This window comes from Ceratotherium simum, chromosome 27, assembly GCF_057802395.1.
Source record: "Ceratotherium simum simum isolate JZ-2026a chromosome 27, ASM5780239v1, whole genome shotgun sequence".
Taxonomy (NCBI): Eukaryota; Metazoa; Chordata; class Mammalia; order Perissodactyla; family Rhinocerotidae; genus Ceratotherium; species Ceratotherium simum.
The window spans coordinates 12,881,351-12,893,740 of NC_141926.1; positions in this window are offsets into that span (position 1 = coordinate 12,881,351).

Sequence of the window (12,390 nt, forward strand, 5' to 3'; positions counted from 1 at the left end):
GCTGTGGGTACTAGCCCGGCTGCTCTGCCAAGGACAGTAGTTTCCCATTGCTCCCTGCCCTGGGCGTGGCTCCAGCCGGCTGGGCGCTCCCGCTGGCTTCCTCTTGGTCTCCTCCATTGCAGGCCCTGCTTGCTCTGAGCTGGTGTACCATAATCGGGGCAGGGGGGTTCGCTGCTGCTGGAGAGGCCCCCTTGATGCCCTCTGGGGTGCGGCTCATCTCTGTCACCCCTCCTCTGCACGCTCTCCTAGCCCACTGCAGCAGTGTGCCTTCAGGATGTGTTCACGGGCTCTGTGCACTGCGCACATCACACTCGGCCCAGACAGCCCAGATTCTCCGTTCGCTGCTTCTCTTCACCAACATCTACTGCCAATTTCAGTTTTTGCTCTCTTTCTATCCTTTCCCCTTTCCAATCTCTCCGGCTCCTCTCCCCACTATTACATACAGTCATGCAGCACGATCCCAACCCCAGGCCCTAAACTTGCCTCCCCAGACCCGTCCGTCTGCCCTCCTGTTAACAACACACACCCTTTTCAAAAGATTCATTTTTCATTGGAGCTTACCCTCACAAACTCTCACTATAGACGTTCTGGTCAATGCAGTGCTTTCCCTAAGAGGACTTCTGGGCAGTGACACTCGCTGTATCTTATTACACCAGTAAGAGATGCCAACTGTAGCCCTGAGAAAGGGAGGCATTGGGACCCAGGCAGCACCCCAAATGTGTTGCTCCAGGGGCCCTTCCTATGTTCATGTCCAGTTTCCTGTGATGTCCGCTCTTCCCTGTCCTCACACCTGTCTACCTTCCCGCCGTCACCCTGGCTGTTCTTACCTGTCTCTCATCTGTCCTTAGGTGCTGGAGAGGTGGAAGGGGGCAAGGATATGAGGGCTTCTGGGTTGGGCCTCAAAACCCAGCCTCTTCTAAAGTCAGCGAAAGAGGAGGGTACTGCACACAGGTTCTCGGCCCTGACCCAGGGCCCCCGGGTAGGATTCCGTGCGCACCATTTACTGTGTTGCTCCCCTGTTATTCCCCCTGCTCCTTCGCTGGGATGCCGTGCAGATGGTGGAACTCCCCATGCTGAGGCTACACCGGGGCGGCATGGCTCTGGGAGTCTCTTTATTGAGAGGGAGATGCTGTCTGATGGCGGATTAGTTGATCGTCCGTATTACTCCCTCATGGTCAAACCTTGATGCCTCCAGTTCCCTGCGGTCGTGGTCTGAACCAGAACTGCCCCCGCCTGCTCAGACTCGGGCATCCTGCCCTGGGCCCACGCTGCAGGGGCCCTACTTGGGTCTTGCTCTGGCTGTGCCCTTCCCCAGGGGGTGAGGAGCGCCTAGGGCCAAGGGGCTGTGTCCCCCCAGAGCTGGCCCCCCTCCTGCACGTGTGCATGAGGCCTGCAGTGCAGGACAGGGCTGGGGCTGAGGAGAGAGGGGATGCGACACAGGCCATGGGCCTTCTCTCTACTCTTCCTCCTGGGCCCGCAGTGTTAGCAGTAACCTCGTCTAACTTTTCAGGTTTTACTTTCTTCTGGACAAATGACCAACACCCAAGCTTCCTGCAGTGAACACAGGCGAGACCGCTGCAGCCCCAATTCTTGACAAAATGTAAAGCAGCCCAGGTCAGTCCTCACTCAAAAGCTTTTGGAGGCTTCCCAACCCACCTGGAATGAAATCCAAGGGCCTGAAGGCTCCACACAATCCCGCCCCTGAGCTTTTGGGCTTTTGGAAGCTGGTTGCCATTTTAGAAGTCCACGCCGTTGCTGGAGGGCCACACCGAGAGGGAGAGGCCCTGGGACAAGGGGTCAGCCCGCCTCTGAGCGCCCTCATCCTGCCGCCCCTCCATGCCCCGCACCCCACCCCACAGCTGCTCTGCTCCGCCCCTGCAGGCCCCGTGCACCTTCCTGCCCAGCCTCCTCCTGCCTCGGCACATCGCTCTTGCGGGTCCCTCCCCCGAGCACCTTTCCTGCAGAGCCTCCCCTTAGCCACCCTTCTGCAGGTTCCTTCTTCTGTTGTCTTATCCCCGCTGCCTTTCCTGACTCCGTGACCACATAGTGACCGTCACCCCTTTCTCTGTGAGCGTTGTTTTCTTTCCTACCCAAAATTATAGTACAAATATTTTTGTTCTCAGGCCCTAGGACTTGGGACACATAAAGTCCCGGATAAGGACTTGTTGAATGAATGAATGAACAAATGAATCCCAGCCATCATGTTCCTTCATCACCTTCAGATGTTTTGCTGCATAAACAGAGATCTTTGCCACGCACCTTTCTACAGATACCTTTGCGACTTTGGGAACACTAAACGTCCATAGTGGCTATAGTAAGGGACCCCTGTTCCCCCTCTCCGCCTCTCTTTTCCCATTTGTGTGGGCTCCCGTGGACCGCTCTCTTTCTTTCCTGGGTTGCCACACAGCCTCAGATGGACAGTGCTCATCTGCAGCCAGCCTCCGTGTATCACTGGGTGCTAGATCCCGTGGGAGGTTGACTCCAGCCTGCCATGAAGGCGGCCAAACCTCCCACTCTCCTCCGCTGGACATGCGCAAGTCTCCACTGAGAGTCAGGACACCGGACAGCCTCCCGTTTCTCATTCTGGACTTCCCCCTGCGGCCGTTATCAGGCTTGAGCAATTGCTTTCAGTCTGCAAACTGCTGTTGTTCCCTTTTGTACCCGGGAGAGCTTTCCTCCTTGGCTGGATGGTGCTGTCACTGTGTCCAGTGCCGGTGCTCCTGGGTGGCTGAGAACAAACTGCTCACGCTCAGGATCTTTAGAAATAATAAAACGATGCTTTTAAGCCACTAAGTTTGGAGGTAGTTTGTTCTACCGCAATATATAATCAAAACAGCCCCCAACCCTTGTTTGTGCGTAATTCTTGTCTGCATTTCCTAACTAAGAAACATGTTTCCATGGATCTGACCCACCCGTGACCCTGACCCACAACAAGAAGACTTCTCTTTCCTTTGGGCAGGGTATGTGGCTTGTGCTAGGTATATCAGTATTAGGTCCACCTGCCTAAAATGGAAAACAGAAAATAACAGTAGCCAAAAAAAGAGATTTTTTTCCCTCTTTTGTAAAAGAAATCTGGGGATAGGCAATGCCAGGGCTGCTACAGTGAGTCTCTCTAGCTTTTGATTCTATTGTCTTAATATTTGGCTTCCACCCTCAAGATCAACTCACAGTCTAGGATGGCTGCTGGAACTCCAGCCATTAGACCTGCATTCCAAGGGGTAGGAAAGAGGAATGACAGAGGGCAAAGAATCACACCATCTGGCTAAAGCAGCATCCTTTACATAGCCTTCCCAGAAGGCTCACCTAATCCTTCCACTTTGGTCTTAGTAACCAGAACTTACTGATCATCTTGCTGTACCTAGCTGCAAGGGATGCTGGGTGATGTAATCATATGTCTTAGCCCATTGTAACCCTAAGTAAAACCAAGGTTCTGTTGCCAAAGAAGGGAGATAATAGGTGACTGAGTGAGGATGAAATTCTGATAAAGCAGGAAGAGAAAAGGAAAACAAAGACGACGAGAACTTTCGAGCTGAGGGAACAAAGTCCGGGGTGCCTGTGGGGCTGCGCCCATGTCCCAAATAGCTGCAGAAAGAGCTGGAACCTCGGGGTGGTAGCTCTCTGCCCTCTCCCAGCCCCATGCCTGCTTAGCCTCCTCCCTTCTCAACTCTTTCCCCCGGGAACTTCCTGCCACTCCAGCTGCCCTCCAGGGCTCCTGCTCCTGTGGGGTCGTGCCCCCTCTTTGTCTGGGGGGCATATCAGCCTCTCGGCTGCCCTCAGTAGGGAAAGCAACCCCAGTCTTGCAGGAGCCCCTCCACCGCCTGGTTTAATTTTGATAATTTTTTGGTGAACGTTGGGCTCTTTGTGTTATATTCTGCTGTGCTTGTCCTGTGGAAACCACAGGGTAAGGCCACAACCCTGGAGGGATCTCCCCACCCCCCGAGGGAGGCTACCCTCCTCTTCTCAGTCTTCTGGGGTGTTACTTCTTAGACAGGAAACTGGGACCCTCAAGTGGCTTTGGACAGGCAGGAGAGGAAACCACCCCGCTCTCCCCCCAGCCTGGACCTTGTTCCCTTAGTCATTGAGGCATCTAAACAGGCTGGAAGGGGCTCCTGGGAGAGGAAGATGTTCTCCCCCACCCAGAGCAGGCCACAGGACAGCCAGGAAGGCACCGTATGCAGGGACCCAAGTTGAGTAGGATAAACTCTATTCTGTTTATTTTCTTTTTTCCTTCTGATATCCCCAGGCTTCCAGTAAAGTCTGGTGTAAATGTTCACAGTGGTCTCTGCCGTTGGGTGGGAATGAGCAGCAGTCTCCTGAGTGTCCCTCAGCCAGGCAAACACGAGGCCAGGGGAAGAGGATGCTGTCTCTGCTCTTGCTCCCAGCTTCTCCTTGGGGTGACGGGCTGTGGGAGCACTGGTCTTTGCTCTCCAGTGCCCAGCATCTGTCTCTGCAGGGACCATCCATGTCCCAAGCCTTCTCCACCCACGGCCTGATCTCACGGCCAGTCTTTCCATCAATAAACATGTAGGGAGGGCCGGTCCCGGGCAGGACGGCCCGTGGTTCTGAGTGTACAGAGAGGGACAGGTGACAGGACCCTCCTGGCAGGGGAGAGGAAGACAAGACAGGCCCAGGGGACAGAGATGCAGCTGGGGGCAGGGGGCAGCAATGCAGCCTGGAGGCAGGGGCAGCGAGGCTCCTCAGAGAAGCTGGCGCAGGGTCTCCACGTTCTATTTCTGTTTTGTGTCTGTTTCGATGGGGCGCTAGGCTCATGCTGTATTTGTACCATCAGATTACTCTGCCTCTTGCGTGTTTCGCTTGAAGATTTATCAGTCATCCTTATAAGACAGTAGATATAGCTCTAATTCTATTTTGTCTAAGTTGTCTAATGTTGATTGCTATTTCATTTAATCTGTCTCCTATCTCATAATCTAAGCTCTCATATGCTTCCACGTATTTTCTTACATAGATGTAATTGCACCACACATGCCAGGGTTTGTGGGGGTCATTGTTTAAGTCACAAAATTAAGGTCATAGGAATAACCTTTTGCATCTTGCTTCTCTCCCTCACCCTGCTAGAATCCCACCAAGTCAGGGGCAGATATGAACTCACAGACTTGAGTTCTGTGGCAGCTGGTCACCTGAAAAGGTGGGGACATTGTGGGGGGAGGTGGACATTCCAGCCGAGAAAACAGATTCTTATTAAAGGCTAACCCCGTACACTCATGAAGGGAATTACCACCGAGCTTGTCAGTCCCAGGGGCCTCTACCCAAATCCGTAAAGGGAAGGGGCAGGGGTGCACCCCGTGTGCCCTGGGGGTGGGGCTGGAAGGTAGAGGGCTGGAGGCTGCTGCTGGCTGACCTGTGAGCCCATCAGGAAGCCAAGAACTGCCCCATTTTCAGGGACATCTCTGGCTCCTGATTGCCTCCAGGACAGCCCACCTTCCAGAGCTACCGGGACAGTCAATTCCCCAGGGGAACAGGGCTAGACCCCTAGGGTGGCCAGGACCCCCGAGGGTAATGGCAGCCTCTGCCTAGACATGAATGGATGGAGAGGGATATGCCAAGAGAACAAACTCTTTCTCTCTTTGCTGTGGACTGTTTCGGGGAACCCAGGGTGTCTGCGAATGGAGATGTAATGTAAATGCCCACTTACATGGCTAGAAAACTCTCAGTCTTGGGGCACATGGATGGATGGGAGGGCACGAGTAAACATGTTTGCTGAGCGGTGAGATCTGGCCGGGCCCTGTTCTAAGCTTTTTACCCAGACAGCCTCATTTCATTCAATAGCCCTGTGAGGCTATTGTTGTTATTATTCCTCAGAGTGGGGAAACGGAACCTCAGAGATGTGATTTGCCCCCAGCCAGCCTGACCCACAGGTAGGACTCTCTCCCGTAGCCGCATCTGCCAGCCCTGGGGACAGAAGTGGCTCCTTGGCCACAACTGGGGCCCGGTGCCCAGGGTTCCCACACCCGTTCTTAGAAAGAAGCCCAGGGAGGGTCCTTGTTTTCTGAAAATGGCACCAAACTCAAAGTGAAGAGACTTTCTCCAGCTCTGCCCTGCCCATCATCTCTCTGGGCCTCAGTTTCCCCAACTGTGAATGGAGGACCTTCAGGTAACTCTGAAATAACCTCAGGCAGGGGGCTGCCCAGCTTCCTTTCTTGTGTCTAAGAGATTTGTAGACATTAATAGTGTTGAAAATGGCCAGAGGGAGGTCACCCTCATTTATAGTAAAGACAAAATGGCTCTACAAATTTCTCAGACATTGCAATATGCCTGAAAAGAGTGAATGAATTTTTCAAGTTTCCCTGCTTTGCACCCCAAGGTACAGAGGAGATAGTGTGGAACAGTGTACAACTGTGTGGAATAGTATAGAACAGTCTGGAACATGAAGAGGACTGGCCCAGTCCAATAGCAGAGGCTCCAATTGTGTTCTTGGCTCTGCCATGTGATCCTGGGAATGTCTTGACCCCATGAACCTTATTTCCTCCCTTGCAATACTGGAGTAACCTGACCTGCTGACCTCATAGAGACCAAGGTAATGATTATGGGACAGTTGACAGAAGCATTCAAAGGGACCTGCCTCTTTGGAAGGGATTCATGTTCTCACGAACACCAAATCCTCATCACAGATGGGTTTGTTCTAGGCTAATTAATTCTCCAGAATCTTCTTTATAGATATTGATACTTGTATTGACATTCCATCTATTTTCCTTTGTCCCAGGACAGTGGCTCTCTAAGACTGATGGGGACAAGAAGCTCATTGGAGTTGCCATTGGCGGCCTTCTTAAATTGTTCTTATTGATGAAGTCTGACAGTTTATAGCCTGTGGGAGTGGAATGAAGTGATACCATCATGTCCTCCACATGCCTCTCTTACAGCTCCTTGTTCATGCAATCTCTGAAATAACTGTGGACAAGATGAAAATAAAGTTTTGTTTTGTTTTCATTTGTGTAAAAACAACTTCCCATCACTGGGTCCACCATGCAACAAATACATTTCTACCTAAGAAGAAAAACTAATAAAAACAACCCTTTTAAAGGTCGGCTTGTTATCAAGGAATGTGTCTGCATTATTGATGCTCATCCTTATGATGACTGGGAGAGGTAGGAATTTTCCAGAAGTTGAGATTAAGTAGTGGGTGCCAGGTACACAGCTAATAGATGGTGGTGCTGGGATTCGAACTAGGATCTGTCTGATTTCAAGAGCCCAACTCTTACTTTATGCCACTGACTTGGAATTACAGCATCAGCTCTCAGCTGACACAGGTGGACCTCTCTCCTTGGCATCTTATTCCAAAGCTGTCCAGACTGGGGATTCCTGAATTCCCTGCAACCTGTTCTAAAAGAGGAGAGGAAGGCCTGCCAAGGATGACTAGGAAGGAGGGCCCCAGCCTCAGTGGGGATAAACTGAGGAGTGACCCTCACGAGCTGGCATCAAGCCTTCTTGCCGCTTTGTGGAGCCACTGGAGGAGATGGTGCCACCTCCACCCCAGTCCCCTCACTAGAGTACTGGGCTGGGCCTTGGGGCCCTGGGTTCCGGACTTTGTTCTACCAGCACTGGCTGGGTGACCTCAGGTCATTGCACCTCTTGGGTCCATACACAAAGGGGCTCAACTCTCCCCCTAGGTCTTTTCAAGTTCGGACACTTTGAAATTGAATCGGCATATTCTTAGAGATTCACGTTCCACCAGTGTAGCCCCCATGTAAGAGTAGGAGATGAAAACAGAGGGTGCCCCTCTCCATTTGGAATTGATTTATCTTGCAATTGTCTTACAGGTCATTGTTGATACTTGGCCCAGGCACCTACAGGATCGCTCTCCATAGTGGCTGTTCTTTGCCAGCTGATGGGAAATTAGAGAGTTTTGTATTTTCACAACATCCACAAACCCCAATATCTTGTCAGTCTGGGTGGCGTGTTAGAGAAAAGGGTGCTCTCTTAATACATCCCTTAAACAGTGTGTTTGGGATTGAATTATGTCCCACCAAAGAAGATATATTGAAGTCCTAACTCCCAGAACCTCAGAATATGACCTTATTTGGAGATGGAGTCTTTACAGAGGTAATCAAGTTAAAACAAGGTCTTTAGGGTGGGCTCTAGTGAAATATGACTGTGTCCTTACACAAAGGGAGAATTTGGACTCAGAGACAGACATGCAGAGAAGGAAGATGATGTGAGGACACGGGGAGAAGCCAGCCGTCGACAAGCCAAGGGGAGCGGTCTAGAACAGATTCTCTCTCGCAGCCCTCAGAAGGAACCAACCCTGCCGACACCTTGATCTCAGACTTCTAACCTCCCCACTGTGAGACAATAAATCTCTATCGTTTAAGCCACTCACTCTGTGGTACTTTGTTACGGCAGCCCTAGGAAACTAATACACGGTGTAAAATGGTTTTTCAGCTGGAATAAATTGGACTTGGTTCTAAGGGGGGGGTAGAGGCTCACACGCATGACCTGGAGTACAGGAGGCAGACGACATTGAGGACCTAGGGACATTCTGGTTTCTGTCTCCCACTTTCATTTTCTACCTTTTCCAAAGAGAAGGTGAGACATGGGCTAAGACTTTCTCCCACTGGGTACTGCCCCCCCCCATTAGTTTGAAGGTATATTTAAAAATTGAAATGATAAGAATTTAAGTCACTTTTAAAATTAACCAAGTCTAATTTAGCTTAGAGTGGCTTGATCCGAGCGTGGTGACCTTCCCGCCTGGAACCGCCTAAAAGCTGATCTGCTTTTCCACTGTGGCACTTCAAAGCTCCCCAGATAACGTCGTTCTTTGTGTTGGAAAAATACGGTGCCTCCGGCCAGGCAGACCTAGACCCACCCCGTTTCCGAGGAGCCAGAAAGCCGACTCTGGCCTGACAGTTGCAGGTGACAGTCCTGACCAGTCCGGGAGCCGATGAGAAGTTCATAGGCTGTTAATAAACTGGAACCAATCGGCGAACGCGGGCTGATGGCTCGGGGCCGGCTGGGGCCACAGGTCCTTGGGAGCGCGTGCACGTGTGCGGCCTCTATCTGCATATCGCAGCAGCGTGAAAGCCCCGGCCACTCTGGGTGTTTGTTACAGTGAATAGACATATGTCCCTCCCACTAGCACGGGGAATATCTAATTAAGCTACACAATGATTGCTTATGCCCGGGGCTGTCACAAACAAGGCTCTGTCACTCTCCTTGGAGAACCACAAAATGGGAATTCGCTTTTAGCGCATGATAATGAATATATTCGAAATATATTAGAATTGATTTAGATCCTGCCCTCTCACCCCTTAAAAAAAAAACAACAACAAATACTATTTTCACAAAAATATTTTAAATCCTGCAGTGGGCATGGGGCTGGGGGTGAGAGAAAGCTCTCAGTGAGTGTAGGTTGGTTGGTTAACGGTGTTTAGCATAACTTGATTTCCTATTAGTTTTCATAAGTGAATTAGAATCTTAGGGATGGAAGTTGTGTTTTGCTCAATATTAACAGAAATGGTTGCATATACTGCATGGGACCCAAAACGTTTAAGAGTTTTACAAAAGTTTTAAATTTTTATTATGTTTTTCTTATGTTAGCGTTCCCTTCCCTTATTTTAGTATAGATGGGACTCATAGGGAAATTTTCTTTTCTTTAAAGGTGCATCCATTTAGTACCTTGAACTGAAGTACTGTATCCTATTTAAGACTCATGTTGCTATTTTAAAATGGACTGTAATTTTTAACAGGGAAAAAAAATTATCTTGGTTTAGGACCTAAGAGGTGATTTTTCCTGCCTCCTACTGTAGTGAGCAGGAAGAAACTTTGATGCCGGCCGTGGAAGTGGGGACAGTGTGAGGAACCGCGTGGCCGGAATATGGAAAACTGTGAAAACCACCTCAAAGAGTCTTTCGTTACCAAGAGCAGGACTGGTAGCACAGTTTGTGGACCAAGTGCCAAATGGAAATGTGGGCCCCCTGTTGAAAAATCGTTAAGGATTTCAAGATGGTGAAATTAAACCACCTTAAACCAAGCGCAGGGCTCCTCTGAGCATGGGGCCCTGGGGGACTGACTGCCTGGGTCGCACACCCATAAAACTGGCCCCGCCAAGAGCCATTTTGTATCCTCAGTGGGGAGCAGGGAGAAGAGAAATAGGAGATGAGAGGTGATATTAAATCCTAATTTTTAAACAGCCCGTGAGCCCAGAGAAGGGACTCAGTTGAGAAGAAATGAAACATGGACTCCAAATTTATTTTGTTCATCCTCACAGATGAATTTGAAGACAACAGCAAGACCACCCACACTGGCAGCTGTGTCTTAGAGACATTTTTGTGCTTTTCTTGCTCAAAGTATAAGACTTGCTTTTTTTTTTTCCACTCCAGATTCCATCAGTTCAGAGCACTAGCTCCTTATAAGAACTATGCATTTGATGAACCAAGCACACTTTTGGGGAGAGAGGTAAAGATGCAAAATTCCTGCCTTCTCCTTGAAACAAGAAATAAAAGCCTAAGTGCTGGCCCAGTGGCATAGTGGTTAAGTTTGCGTGCTCCGCTTCGGTGGGCCTGAGGTTCGAGGGTTCGGATCCCAGGCACGGACCTACACACTGCTCGTCAAGCCATGATGTGGTGGCATCCCCCGTAGAAAATAGAGGAGAAGGGGCACAGATGTTAGCTCAGGGACAATCTTCCTCACCAAAAAAAGAAAAAAGGAAAAAGAAAAGAAGTAAAAGCCTTGATTAGTATTGGCCCAGATGCGAGGCCCCTGGCTGCGGCTGGCTCTTGCCCAGCCAAGCAGGTGGGGTGCCGTGGCCTGTGGCTTGTCTGTCTCCTGTTGCTGTGTCCCTGTCACACATACACATACGAGGCAGCTCCTCCGCCTCGGACCCCTGTCCCCCCAACTCTCCGTGGGCTCCTTTGTGCTGGGAAGTGACTCCTTCTTGGCTCTGCCCGTGAGCCAGTGTCCATGGGAAAATGGACTTGCTTTCCTCAGGGGAGGGTTATTAGAGGAGAGCTGTCAGGTTTTTTTTTAATTGTGGAAAAAACATATAACATAAAATTTACCATCTTAACCATTTTTGAGGGTACAGTTCAGGAGTGTTAACTATATTCATATTGTTGTGCAACAGATCACTAGAACTTTTTCACACCTGTTGGGTTTTTTATTTTTTGTTTTTTGGTTTTTTTTGTGAGGAAGATCAGCCCTGAGCTAACATCCATGCCAATCCTCCTCTTTTTGCTGAGGGAGACTGGCCCTGGGCTAACATCTGTGCCCATCTTCTTCACTTTATATGGGACACCGCCACAGCACGGCTCAGCAAGTGGTGTGCAGGTCCATGCCCCGGATCCGAACCCACAAACCACCGGCCACTGAAGCGGGGCACAGGAACTCGACCACTACATCATCGGGCTGGCCCCAGACCTGTTGGTTTTAAGCCCCGTCACCACGACCCCACAAGCACTGGATCATAGACATCCCAAGGAGAGGACAGACCCTCCAACCCGGGGAGACACTTAATAAATGTCCTTAAGTGAGCGGGACCACACTAAGCTGCGTAACTAAGGCCTCGTTTACGACCAAGCCAATTCCCTGGGCCCCAAGGCTTGTGACATGCGTTTTGTTATCTCCTGATAATTGTCTATTTACAAAAAGGAAAAAAAGAAGACTTTTTATCCCTTGGATTCTTTGATCTGTTTCTTTGGGCAACTCCGAATTTGATTTCTAAATAATCTCCTAAACCTGTCGTATTGAACCTTAGTACTCATGGAGCCTCCCAGCTATCGCAGGGCTTAGTTCAGTGCCTGGCATACAGTAAGTGCTTCATAAATGTTTAATGAATGAATGAGTGACTGAACGGGTTTTCAGTATTAGCGAGGAGGAGGAAGGATAAATGAAATCAATGTGTGATCGCTAAACCCACTATGCCGGTGGCGTCAGTTCCTCCCAAGAGATCCTCATCCAAGCAAAGCTGATGAGATGTCAGGAGCAATGTGCAGGGGACAGAGCGGAAGACAGAGGGTGTGCATGGGGCCAGGAGGCCAGAGACCCCTGACCTGGGAGGATTCACCTTTGGAATGAAAGTAAGAAACTCTCTTTGGAAACAGAAAGGTGGGGCAGCCTGGGGAGGACAGAGGTGGAGGGTGGGGCTCCTAGAGAAAAGGCCAGGGCTGTTTTAGAGCAGCTGAGACTTGCTCTGACCGCTTGGGCACCAGATAAGGAAGGTGGTTGGGTAACAGATTTGGGCAGGGCTGGCAGGAGCTGCAGAGCCTCACAGGAGGAAGTGTTGCAGGGAGGGCAGAAACTGACAGTGGTCCAGTTTGAGGATCCAAAGGCATCTGGAAAGAAATCCAGAGGTGGGAGTGGGGTGACACATTAGTAAATTGTGAGAGGAGCAGGGACAGACATTAGAGAGTTTGGGAATGTGAGCCCGTTTGTTTTGGC